We start from the raw sequence: 12,108 nt of genomic DNA, 5'->3' as shown, positions 1-12,108 counted from the left end.
CGCAGTTTCGCTGGCATCTGCTCATATGTGTATATTTTGCGCATATTTTCGCTTGCATTTGCACAGTTTTGCTTGCATCTGCTCATATGTGCATAATTTGCGCATATTTGCCTATTTTCGCTTGCATTTGCACAGTTTCGCTGGCATCTGCACATATATGCATATTTTGCACAGCTATTAGGTTCTATTGAATGTAATAGCGCAATGCTCACGGTGCGGAATTCCACCGTGGAATTGCGCCCCGTGAATTCACCCATACTCACCCGCAGCATGTTCTATTTGCCGCGGGCGTACGCGCAGACGGCTCCCTTTGCTGTCAATGTAAGCCGTCCGTCACGCTATCTTTCGCCCCCCCAATGCCTGCGTCACATTGTAATATACAGACTGTGTCCCAGCCGTATGGCAATAGGAGTGCTGCTTCTGTGCATATACTTGTCCTAATATACAGCCCAATGATGTGCCAAGTTCCATTTGTTTAAACTGTGTTAAAGTTGAGTGTATATGTGTTTCTGTGATTCTGGTCAGCAGCCCCTGCACTGGGAATGTGATGCTGGAGGGACACACCCCTATGAGTTCAGCCTGCCAGTATGAGAAGGAAGCAGGATGTGATGACACAGAGAGAGCAGCAGCCATCTTTGCAGAGAGAGAACCAAGTGTCTGTGCTGCATGGAGAGTGTGTGGAGATCTTAGAGGACTTTCCTGTGCAGCTAACCTGTGTGTAATTCAGTCCAGAGGCAGACAGAGTATAAAGAGACAGTATGTTCAGTGGAGCCATGCTGAAAGGACTGTGCCCAGTGGCTAACCAGTAATACTGACATTGTGGCTGTGGACATTGCCACCAAAGCTAAAGACTGGCAGTGCTGTTGAGTACCGGACGGTAACTGCACAACCCTGGCTTATATCACACCGGGGTGTATGGATTCTGCAGGACTGTCAGTGTGTTGAGCTACTTGCTGTTGGATCCCATTTCATCCATTTGGTTTTCCTGCCTGCTGAGAAGAATCTTATTGCCTCGGATGTTGTGATAACCGTGAGGAGAGGACGCTTCGCTATACAAGAAAGGAACGACATTGGGCCCCAACGCGCGCTTCTGCAAACTGTAAGCAGTCCACCCGGACCACTGGTAAGAGGGGTGCGCACCCAAATGTGAAGTTAGGGTCAGTTAGGGATAGTTTTGGGACTATTGTTCTTTCAGTGTCCGTGCTGTGGAGGTGGACATAGTAAACGTGGAATATATTGTGAAATCTAACTTGAATTGTTCCAACTATGCTGTGTATTTTGCTTGTCCTTATTCCTGTTCTTTTACCATTAACTTGCCTTTATTAACCTGTAGTAAATACATTTTTCTTAACTTGACCACCCCGTGTGCGTCCTTTCTGGTTGCGGAGACCAAGCCACCTGCCTTGCTCTCGGTTCACAAATTGGCGTTAGTCGGCAGGATCCGCTTTCCAGAATAGACGGCAATGCGCCAGTTAGGGGGGATGGTGCCAGAGGAGGAATGCCAGCAAGGGCTATAGTGAGTCAGTTAGTTAAATTTGATGGCAGTAATATGTCTGTGAGTATGTGGGTGGAGCAGATAAGAATGGTCCAGCGAATGTACCAGACCGCACCAGAAGTACTAGTAGAGCTAGCAATATTGACGTTACAAGGTGATGCTAAGACCACAGTGATATTAAGGCCATTCGATCAAAGGCAGACATTTGAGCAAGTGGTACAGATTCTAGAAACCATCTATGGAGAAACAGCATTGCTGGGATCGCTGCAGGCTCGATTCTTCCACAGAGTGCAACAAGAGAATGAAAGTCTCCCCCAATATGCAAATGCCCTACAAGAACTGATCCGAGATATTCAAGGGAAGGAAAGAGGCTCACCGGCCTTCTGTTACCCTGATCGGACTCTCCGTGACCAGTTTGTTCTGGGGATCCGCGACGGCAGTTTGACTGTTGCTATGCAGGACTCTATACGACGAGAGACTAATGCTAAATTTCATGACGTGCAGGTAGAGGCCATCTCACGTGCCAATAGTATTGTCCCAAAGCCCCAGACCACAGTTGGAGTCACTTTGTCCCAGGGGGCTAGCTCCAGCCTAGAAACAGTAGCTAAAGAAATTCTAACAGTAATGCAGAAATTGCAAGAGCAAATGGAACACTTGCAAACCTGTTGTGATGAAAACTATGAGAATTGCAGACTTCCAGAGAACTAGAGATGAAGGAGTGGGCCGTCCACACCAAGAAGGTCAGAACCACCCACAACCCCGCTGGAGGGATGAGAACAGGACCTACCGAAGGGGTCCCAATAATTTAGTACAGCGCTCAGGAGAAACCGAAGGGGCTTACCGAAGGGGCCCAAATCGATGTCCAGAACGACGGGAAATACGTTGCTGGGAGTGTGGACGGATGGGCCACGTTGCTGCCAGATGTCCAGACCAGCAACAAGCTTATGAGAGACTGCCGTTAAACTAAGGTCCACTGCTGCTGTAGGGCACGGAGTAGGGGAGACTGATGATGCCCTGATGATGACCTAATTGCTGCAAGTCCTGTCATCCAAATGGAATTAGAAGGTATTCCGGTTATCGGGATGATTGACACGGGTTCTCAAGTAACGACTCTGAGTAGAGATTGTTATGAACGGTACTTCCGACAACATGTGAAATATGATCCCCATACATTCGTACGAGTGGTTGCAGCCAACCAGTTACCAGTCCCAGTAGTGGGAGTGATCTGGATGAATGTCCGGTTATGTGGTCAAGATCTAGGTAAGAAAGGCATTGTGGTGGTACAGGAGCCACATGAAGTAAAGGCCCCTGTCATTTTGGGGATGAATGTGCTAAAAGAATTGGATCAGATCCTCTTTGAAAAGAAAGGTCATGGTTATTGGAAACAAACTACCACCCATCGGCCTACTCGAGCAGCGTTCCAGCGGCTGATCCGGATATGTGGCTTACAGGAAAGCTCGGATGCACAGCGTCCTCTGGCACGAATTTCTGTCCCTATGCATACAAAAGTTACACTGCCACCCCGTCGGGAGATGATAGTGTCCATGCCTGTAGGCACCTGTCGGAAATTAGAAGGCATAGCTGTCTTGGTAGAACCACTGCCGGCAGCCGAAGGAGGTGTTGATCCGTTAGTAGCCCGTTCCTTGGCAATAGTTCGCAATGGGAGAGTACCACTCGATGTGTAAACACCCAGGACCAGAGTGTAGATCTGACACCAGGAAGGATGCTGGCTAACATCTATGTAACTCCGGAAGAAGTAAAGAACGTAACGCCGATGCATCTGAAGCCGGCTGAAAGAGATAAGTGGACCATAACCGTGTCTATGGGAGAAGATGAGGGTCCCTCCTCTGAATGGAATGGCTGTGCAATTCGAGAACAGATGAAGATGGAGACTTATTCGTGTTCTCCAAAACAGGTCCAGAAGATAGATGAGCTGTTGTGGGAAAACAGAGCCACTTTCAAGCGTTACGATGAAGATTTTGGATGTACAACTGGGGTCTGCCATGAGATTCTTACAGGAGACACCCCTCCAATTAGAGAGCGCTACCGACAAATTCCTCCACGGTTGTATAAGGAAGTGAAAGAACTGTTGACTAAGATGCTGCAAGGTGGGATCATCCGAGAAAGCCAAAGTCCCTGGGCAGCTCCAGTGGTGTTAGTAAAAAAAAAGGATGGGTCTCTTCGGTTATGTGTAGACTATCGGAAGTTAAATGCCTGCACCGTGAGAGATTCTCACCCCTTACCCCGGATTGAGGAGTCCCTCTCGGCGCTAGGGAGAGCTCGGTACTTCTCCTCACTAGATCTGGCTAGTGGGTATTGGCAGGTGCCGATGGCTGAGAATGACAGCTTTCATCTTGCCCATGGGACTATAGGAATTTAACCCGATGCCCTTCGGGCTGACAAATGCACCCGGAACGTTCCAGAGATTGATGGAGAAATGTCTCGGTGACTTCAACTTTGAGTTCAGTCTCATCTACTTGGATGACATTATAGTGTATTCTGCAACCTTTGAAGACCATCTCTACCAACTGGGTCAAGTATTTTGACGATTGAGGGAACACGGGCTAAAATTAAAACCCAGCAAATGTCGGTTGTTCCAATCTGAAATTGATTACTTGGGTCATCGCGTATCAGGAGAAGGGGTGAGACCGTCGAGGGACAAGATAGCGGCTATTCAGGATTGACCGACACCAACTACCCTGCGAGAAGTGAGGGCGTTTCTTGGAGTAGCCGGTTACTATCGACGGTTTATTAAGGATTTTGCCAGGGTAGCAGCACCACTAAATGCCCTCCTACGGGGCACATCCGGTGGTCCGAAGAACCGGACTGTGAAATGGGGAACTGAACAGGAAAAAGCCTTCCGGGAATTGAAGGATGCTCTGACAACGACCCCAATCTTGGCGTACGCTGATTACCACTTACCGTTCCAGCTATATACGGATGCGAGCCTGTATGGTCTCGGAGCAGTGCTTTCCCAGGTTCAGGATGGTCAGGAGCGGGTTATAGCATACGCCAGCCGGTCTTTGCGGGATTCTGAAAGAAATCCTGAGAATTATAGTTCATTTAAGTTGGAGCTGTTGGCACTAGTATGGGCCATGAATGAGAAATTCTCTGAATACTTGACTGGGGCTGAAGTTTTAGTACTGACTGACAACAACCCATTAGCTCATCTGGAAAATGCCAAGCTTGGGGCTTTAGAGCAGAGGTGGATAGCCCGAATGTCTAAGTTCAATTATCACATTAAGTATCGGTCCAAGACAGAGAACCAGAATGCTGATGGACTTTCTAGGGTAACTACCCAGACCCCCACAGGAGATGTGGATCACGAGTTAGAGCATGTGGAGGTGCCTGACTTCAGCAGATTTTCACAGGCCCTGGCCACCACTAATCAGTGTGAAATGGAAGGGACTGAAGTGGCTCCTTTCTGTGGTCCCTCAAGAAAGGAATGGGCACAGATGCAGCAGGCCCATGAGGGGCTGGCACGGATGATCAAGTTTGTTGAGGAAGGCAAGAAGCCCTGTAGAGAGGAAAGAGAACGACTGACACGGGAGATATTATCAGTTCTGAGTCAGTGGGAGAAGTTGGAGATGAAAAATGGAGTTCTATGCCGAAAGGTTTATCTACCTTCTGAAATCAACGTTCGATACCAAATTGTGGTGCCTAGTGAACTGGCTCGCTCATTGGCGATGGAGGCTCATAACAAGAATGGTCACTTTGGTCACGAGAAGACCTTTCGTTGCTTACAGCGTCTGATTTACTGCCATGGTCTCCGTCAAATGGTTGAAGAAGTATGCCGCAGCTGTCGAACTTGTGAGATCCATAAGGCAATAGAAGAGAGGGCTCCCCTGCAAACCATAGTGACCCAGGAACCTTTAGAAATCGTCATGATAGACTATCTAATGGTGGGCCCATCCAACAGCGGGCATCAGTATTGCCTCGTAATGGTGGACCACTTCACCAAATTTGCAGTGGTAACCGCCACCAAGGACCAGACAGCTGAGTCAGCAGCTCGGGCTCTGTGTCAAGATTTCATTCGAGTGTATGGGTGTCCTCAACGCATCCACGGTGTCCTCATCTGCAGGGGGGAGGGGGGAGGATGGAAGAGCCAGGAGCAGGAACTGAGCTCCCGCCCCCTCTCTGCCTCCTCTCCGCCCCTCTGCAATATTTGCACTGAAAGGAGAGGGGGCGGGGCTACATTACGAGAATGAACCCCACCCCTGTCCCGCCTCTCCCTATTGCGATTATTGCAGAGGGACGGAGAGGAGGCAGAGAGGGGGCGGGAGCTCAGAGCACTGCTCCTGGCTCTTCCAGGCTCCCCCCCCCCCCCCCCCTGCAGAGAGAGACGATGCATATTGGCTGGGCGTAAAAAACGAGCCAATATATGTTCGTCTGAATCCAGCCTTACACTGTATACAGGTGGGCTCGAAATATGCCGCAGAAGGGGAACCTGATCAAAATAGGTCCCCTTAAAATGTCCAATATCTAAAGATAGGAGAGTGGCAGCATCCAAGGTGCAGCGTTAAAAAATAAATACATAAATAAATTCTCCCGAAGCAATAAAAAAAACTAAGTTTAAAACCGCAAAAATGTTTTTCAAATATATATTTGAAAAAGAATAACAGTCGAAATATCATTTTTATTTGCTTGGAAAGAATAAAGATTTTTTGGGAAATGCACCTTGGCTGCTGCCTCTCATATCTATTCCTTAAACACACCACACATACACTTACATTACAAATACAAAACTTCAACAGTGTTTCGGGGCTGCAGCCGATGACATCATTCATACTTCCTGGTGTCGGGTCAAGTTTCACGGGTCCTCCAGCGACCCGACACCAGCAATGAGGCGAATGATGTCATGTGATGCTGCCCCGAGACTCAATGAAGCTTAGTTCAGCGGATGCCAATATATGTGTGTGTGCGTGTAAGTTTCTTCATATTATGGCAGTGTGTGTATGGGGAATGCAAGGGGTAGTGCGCAGCATTGTATGGAGGATGGGAGTTATAGTGATTAGGATGAGAAGCAGTTTGGAGGATGGGGGTAATGGTGATAGGTGTCCGGACATATGTGTTTATATGTCTTGGGCCTGTAGCAGCAGCCACAATACAGACTCCATGGAATCTTACGCTCTCCTTAACTTACCTTTGCTACAACATCATCACCAACTTAACCCTTTAATAATAGATAAATAAAACACGGACAACCAAGTTGGAACAAAAAGGCCGCGGTCTTTATTGATGGGATTTTATTAACACTTGGGGATCAAATGAAACAACACCATTAATAATAAATACCGTCTTTAATATGCGCTAAACCAACCACAATCCCCAAGTCCCCTTGCCCACCCGCCTAATGCGGGCTACAAATCCCCATCAATCAACCGCGACAGCCTGCAGGGAGGGAGGGAGGGAAGCTGCTTTACAGCCAAAGATGCCCGGTACCTCTTTGCTGATTACTTAAATGCCCTCTGTTCACAGCCCCCTCCACTCCCGTTATCCAATCACATCGGCTTCCACCACACCGCTCCTGCCCAGCAACGGGCAGAGCTTCCCGCTCTTTTTAGGCCACCAATCAATGCCCGCTGCCAGCTTTACCTCAAAACAGCCTGGCAACGACACCCCGGCCAATCACAGCGGGAGACCATTACCAACTATTACTTGACAGAATGACCTGAGAGCCAAGTTCATTAACCTTTTACTTACCATAGCAGTATACATTATGGTCCCACATACACCTATTGTATACCACCAGAACGCTCCCAGATCCCATGCGGATCTCCCTCCTGAGCGTCACTCAATCCGTACATGGAATCTTACGCTCTCCTTAACTTACCTTTGCTACAACATCATCACCAACTTAACCCTTTAATAATAGATAAATAAAACACGGACAACCAAGTTGGAACAAAAAGGCCGCGGTCTTTATTGATGGGATTTTATTAACACTTGGGGATCAAATGAAACAACACCATTAATAATAAATACCGTCTTTAATATGCGCTAAACCAACCACAATCCCCAAGTCCCCTTGCCCACCCGCCTAATGCGGGCTACAAATCCCCAACAGGCCATGTCATAACGAATGACAAGGCCCCCCCACAGACAGCGCAGCCTTTTCAACCATAGCCTGTAAATCAGCATTAAAAATGTCCAAACCAATGTCTGACAAATGGACTAAATCATCCCTGAACAGACCGGCAATGAATCCCTCAAGCTCTGTATGCCTAAAAGAAAACCCTGAAACATTACCTAAAAACTTTGCCATAGCATGATTCACTCTTTTTCGGATGCTCTCAATGTACTTAAACTCCGGCAATGTCCACAACAAACGCGGAATTATTTCTGAAAAAACCAAAACCGAACTAGGGAACCTATCCCTAACCCTGACCAATCCCAACTTCATTTCCCTTAACAGCGCTAATGTGCTGCCCTTTCCAACATAGTTACCTCCCAAATGAATGATCAGAATATCAGGTACAGGCCAAATAGCTTGCTTTTGAATCAGCTCTGACATCAATGAGCCCCAACGCATACCTCGGCGTCCGGCCCAATAAATAACGAAAAGTTCATTGTTCAGTCCCAAGAGCTCGGAATAACAACGCTCCGCAGCACGCTGCTTAGCCCAGAAAACAAACGAATGGCCGACTATCCAGACAATCGTTCTCATAGGACCTGCAAAGAGAGAAAAATTAAACAGCCATACTGTCCGGTCGAACATATATCCGAAATCTGGCAGACCCCCACCTACCCACCTGTCTAATCATATTGTCATTAAAACCACACCTATATGCCTCCGTCGCTGCACCGATGCGGAATGAGTGTGCGGTAATTTTAAAATCCTCACATCCCACAAAACTTAAACATTTCTTTAAAACCATATTAAACTGAAACCTCGATACCGACTGTCCATCCGCATGCATAAGCAGCGAACCTGGAATCAGAGGCCGCATCGACGAAAACGTCTGATACGCCTTAACTGGACATAGATCCGCACACTCATTCGCAAACAGCCGAATCCACACCCCTTTCCCCGACCTGTCAGTCTTCGTATGTCTCAAGAGAACCTTGATAAAATTCCCGTGATCAGAGACATCCGAACACAGCAGCGGAGAAAGTGATGTCCTGGCTAACGATAAAAACTCCCCCATCCTTAATGCTCCAAAGTAGGCCAACAAAAAGGCGCACTTAAACAACTGCACCTCATAAGCTGACCTACATACGGATGGAAGGGAACGGACTAATTTTCCCAGTAAAACAAATGAAATAGCCGACCGCATATCTGGAGAACATGCCACAGATTTGTAACCTTTTAGTAACTGCTTAATCTGGAACGGAGCATTAATGGGTAGAAGGTTCTTCCATTTCTGAAAGAAAGAAATCCCAGCCAATAACTTAACTACAGAGTTATGACAACTGGGATTGAAACTTCTCACACACATAGTCAATAAAACATTGCACCTCCTGCGTATCATCCAGGAATCCTCTCCTTCCACAAAAGAGCACCCAATCCTTCCATGCTGCCACATAACCGTGCCACGTCCTAGGCGAGACAGACCGTGACAGCATCGAGAAGACTAAATCGTCTGCAGATCCCAAAGGCAGTCCGGACAACAGACTCCTGCAATATCCGCTCCGGGCAACGCTTCCCTGAAGGACTGCATCTGTAAGCAAGATAAAAATCCAGCAGTCCCATTAACGCGGCTTACACCCTCTTTAATGCGTAATATTATATTAAATTTTAAACATAAGCGGACCAAAACACGAATAAGCTGCATTGCCAATTCCGATTTGTCAGACACACAATTAAGCGCGATCGCTAACCTTCTGTCATCTGAACAGAAGCAAATCCGCCTGTTGGCTAACTGTTCGCCCCATAACTGCAACAACACTGCAAAAGGAAATAGTTGAACTAGCAATCTATCCTTGATAAACCCGTTACCTTTCCAAGCCGCATGCCAGCACCCTGCCGACCAACTCTGCTTATAAATTACGCCAAAACCAATTGCTGAAGCTGCCACTCCTATGCCGAGCTCATCAGCCTGCACCACCGATTGGAACGCAGATTGACCATTAAAATCAACTAAAAATTGGAGCCAAACTGCCAAATCCTGCTTCAGCCCTGCTGACAGCCGAACATGTGACGATGGCGATTTCAATCCTCTCATCGCCTCGAATACCCGCCGCGAAAAGCACCGGCCTAAAACAATCACCCTTGCCGCAAAGGCAAGCAGTCCAGCTAGTTGCTGTAGATCTTTCAAAGTTGCCTTCTTTCTGCGCAAAATTTGACTAATCAACGCCGACAGCCTCAACACCTTAGCCATAGGAAGTTGAAAAATCATAGCGACTGAATCAATTACTACACCTAAAAATTCCAGACGTGAACATGGAAAAACAGTTTTATCCACTGCAAGTGGAACACCGAATTGCTGCATTCTGGATATAAAGCCCTCTAAAACCAACTCACAATCTGAGCTGCCAGCCTTCCCGATGAACAAGAAGTCGTCCAGGTAATGCATTACACCAACACATGGGAACTCTTGCCTTATAACCCACTCCAAAAAAGAGGAAAATAATTCAAAATAAAAACACGAAGCCTTAAACCCCATGGGCAAAGCCATATCGAAATAAAAACAACCATCAAATTGAAACCCCAAAGAGTTAAACCCTGCCTGACACACAGGCAACAACCTGAACGCAGATTGAATATCCACCTTGGCCATTAATGCTCCGATCCCAAACTGACGCAACAAAATCAAAGCATTGTCAAACGATGCATATTTTACCGGAAACTCCTCCGCATTCACCTCGTCATTCAGAGAACCACCTTCCGGATAAGACAAGTGGTGTATCATCCGGAAGGAGTTAGGCTCCTTCTTCGGGACCAAACCTAATGGAGAGATACGAAAATTTTGAAATGGAGGGGAACCAAAAGGTCCTGAAACCCGGCCCTCTTGGACCTCCTTCAAAATCTTCTCTCTCACAACAGCAGGACATTTAGCAACAGAGACCAAATTATTAGCCCATAAACAACCCGGTCCTTTAAACTCTGGTACAAAGAATCCATTCCGAAAACCCTCCTTAACGAGGCTGGCCTTCCAACGGACGGGGTACCTCTCTAACCAGGGTAGCATGCTTGCCAGCCTCACCGGAGTCATGGCCCTTGCTGGGAGCGTCACGTGACAGCGATGCAGCTGGAAAGGAGGCAGCCTTTTTAAAACATTTAATGGCCGGGTGTAATCCGCCACAAAAGGAGCATTCATGTTTATATTTGCAATTAAGCAGCCATTTACATTGACCCTCATTAAAAGCAAAACACACCCCTCGGCGCGTGGGCGTGTTGCTCGCCCCCTGCTGCCTGCACAAGATAGGAGGCTTTGCAGGCAACAGAAGGTTTAGCCACAAGCCCACATCCTTCACTCCCCACTTCAAATGTGGATAAATAGCAAGCTTTTGACGGAACATCATGTCATAATTAAACCATGCTGTTCCTCCAAAATTCCTGTATGCTTCCAGGATAATGTCGACATGTTGGAATAAACCAGCCGCACTCACTTGCGACCGTTCCAACAAAACCGCAGCGTAAATACAGAATGCCTGAAGCTAGCTGTTAAAATGCTTCGGGCGTTTAATCTCCTCCTCTTTCTCCTCCGGTTTTTAATCCGCCTTCACCGATTCCTTTCCCACAGGCAGTAGGGACATCACATCCACAAACTCGCCTTTCCATATCCGTTCCTTAACCGATAGAGGCAGATGGAAACCCAAAGGAGAAATTTCACAAACCATCGCTTCTTTGAAGCACGAGTGATTCACCCCTGCTGCCCTGTCCAACTCCGGAATCGCCGGAGTTGTATCCCAGGACATTGCAGGAGCCAAGCACCCCGCTCCAGGTCCACCTTGACCTGGTGATTTCTGCAGCTGAGACCCCGACTCCCCTGCCTGCGTTATGCGTGACAAACGCAGCAGCAATTCCTCCAGGAGAGGGTTAATCTGCTGGATAGGATTAAGGGGCTGGGAAGGGTTAAGTGGTTGGGCAGAGCTAAGGGGCTGGGAAGGGTTAAGTGGTTGGGCAGAGCTAAGGGGCTGGGAAGGGTTAAGTGGTTGGGCAGAGCTAAGGGGCTGGGAAGGGTTAAAATTATGCATAACATTAGCCAACAGTGATGAATTCACCAGCTGGGCAGATTGAACTGGTCTGTAAGAGTTAATATGCTGCCCACTGACCCTCGCCTGGGAAGCTGGCTGGGGAGGCATAGCTGGCTGCCGAGCATGCACTTGCAGCATAGGGTTAACCTGCTTGGAACATACCCCGGACCCTGAAGGACCCATTAACTGATGGGGGCCAACAGGCAGGGAGGAAACTGTATGCAGGAGAGAACATATGGACCCTAGTGTCTCCCCCTCCCTCCCCCCTGTTCCAGCACTGCCCGCAGCATAAATGCCAGCCCCCCCCCCGGCCCCCAGCACGCTCACCGTTAGATGTCCCTTCACCGGCACCCTGTTCACGAACGGCACCTGCCAACGATCCTCCTCGGCTCTGCGACCCTTCCTGCGCAGCCCTTCTCCTCGCGCTTCTCCTCCTCGGTGGCGTGTAAGCCCTGCTCCTCTTCCTCTGGCAC

General features: G+C 48.1%; 1 protein-coding gene and 1 long non-coding RNA gene across 2 annotated transcripts in view; both read right to left on the bottom strand.

The window, feature by feature from the left end:
• The window catches only part of LOC136576186 (acyl-CoA-binding protein-like), a 109,730-nt gene that overhangs the window by 76,357 nt on the left and 21,265 nt on the right, over positions 1 to 12,108 (bottom strand). The window lies entirely within an intron of this gene.
• LOC136576183 (uncharacterized) lies at positions 6,705 to 12,083 on the bottom strand. Its single transcript, XR_010786316.1, has 2 exons — positions 11,963 to 12,083; positions 6,705 to 8,167 (listed from the first exon to the last, which is right to left on the bottom strand). It is a non-coding gene; the product is annotated as an uncharacterized lncRNA (long non-coding RNA).

The sequence above is a fragment of the Eleutherodactylus coqui genome, chromosome 8, assembly GCF_035609145.1.
Source record: "Eleutherodactylus coqui strain aEleCoq1 chromosome 8, aEleCoq1.hap1, whole genome shotgun sequence".
In the NCBI taxonomy this organism is placed as follows: domain Eukaryota; kingdom Metazoa; phylum Chordata; class Amphibia; order Anura; family Eleutherodactylidae; genus Eleutherodactylus; species Eleutherodactylus coqui.
This window is presented reverse-complemented; position numbering and strand designations above follow the sequence as displayed.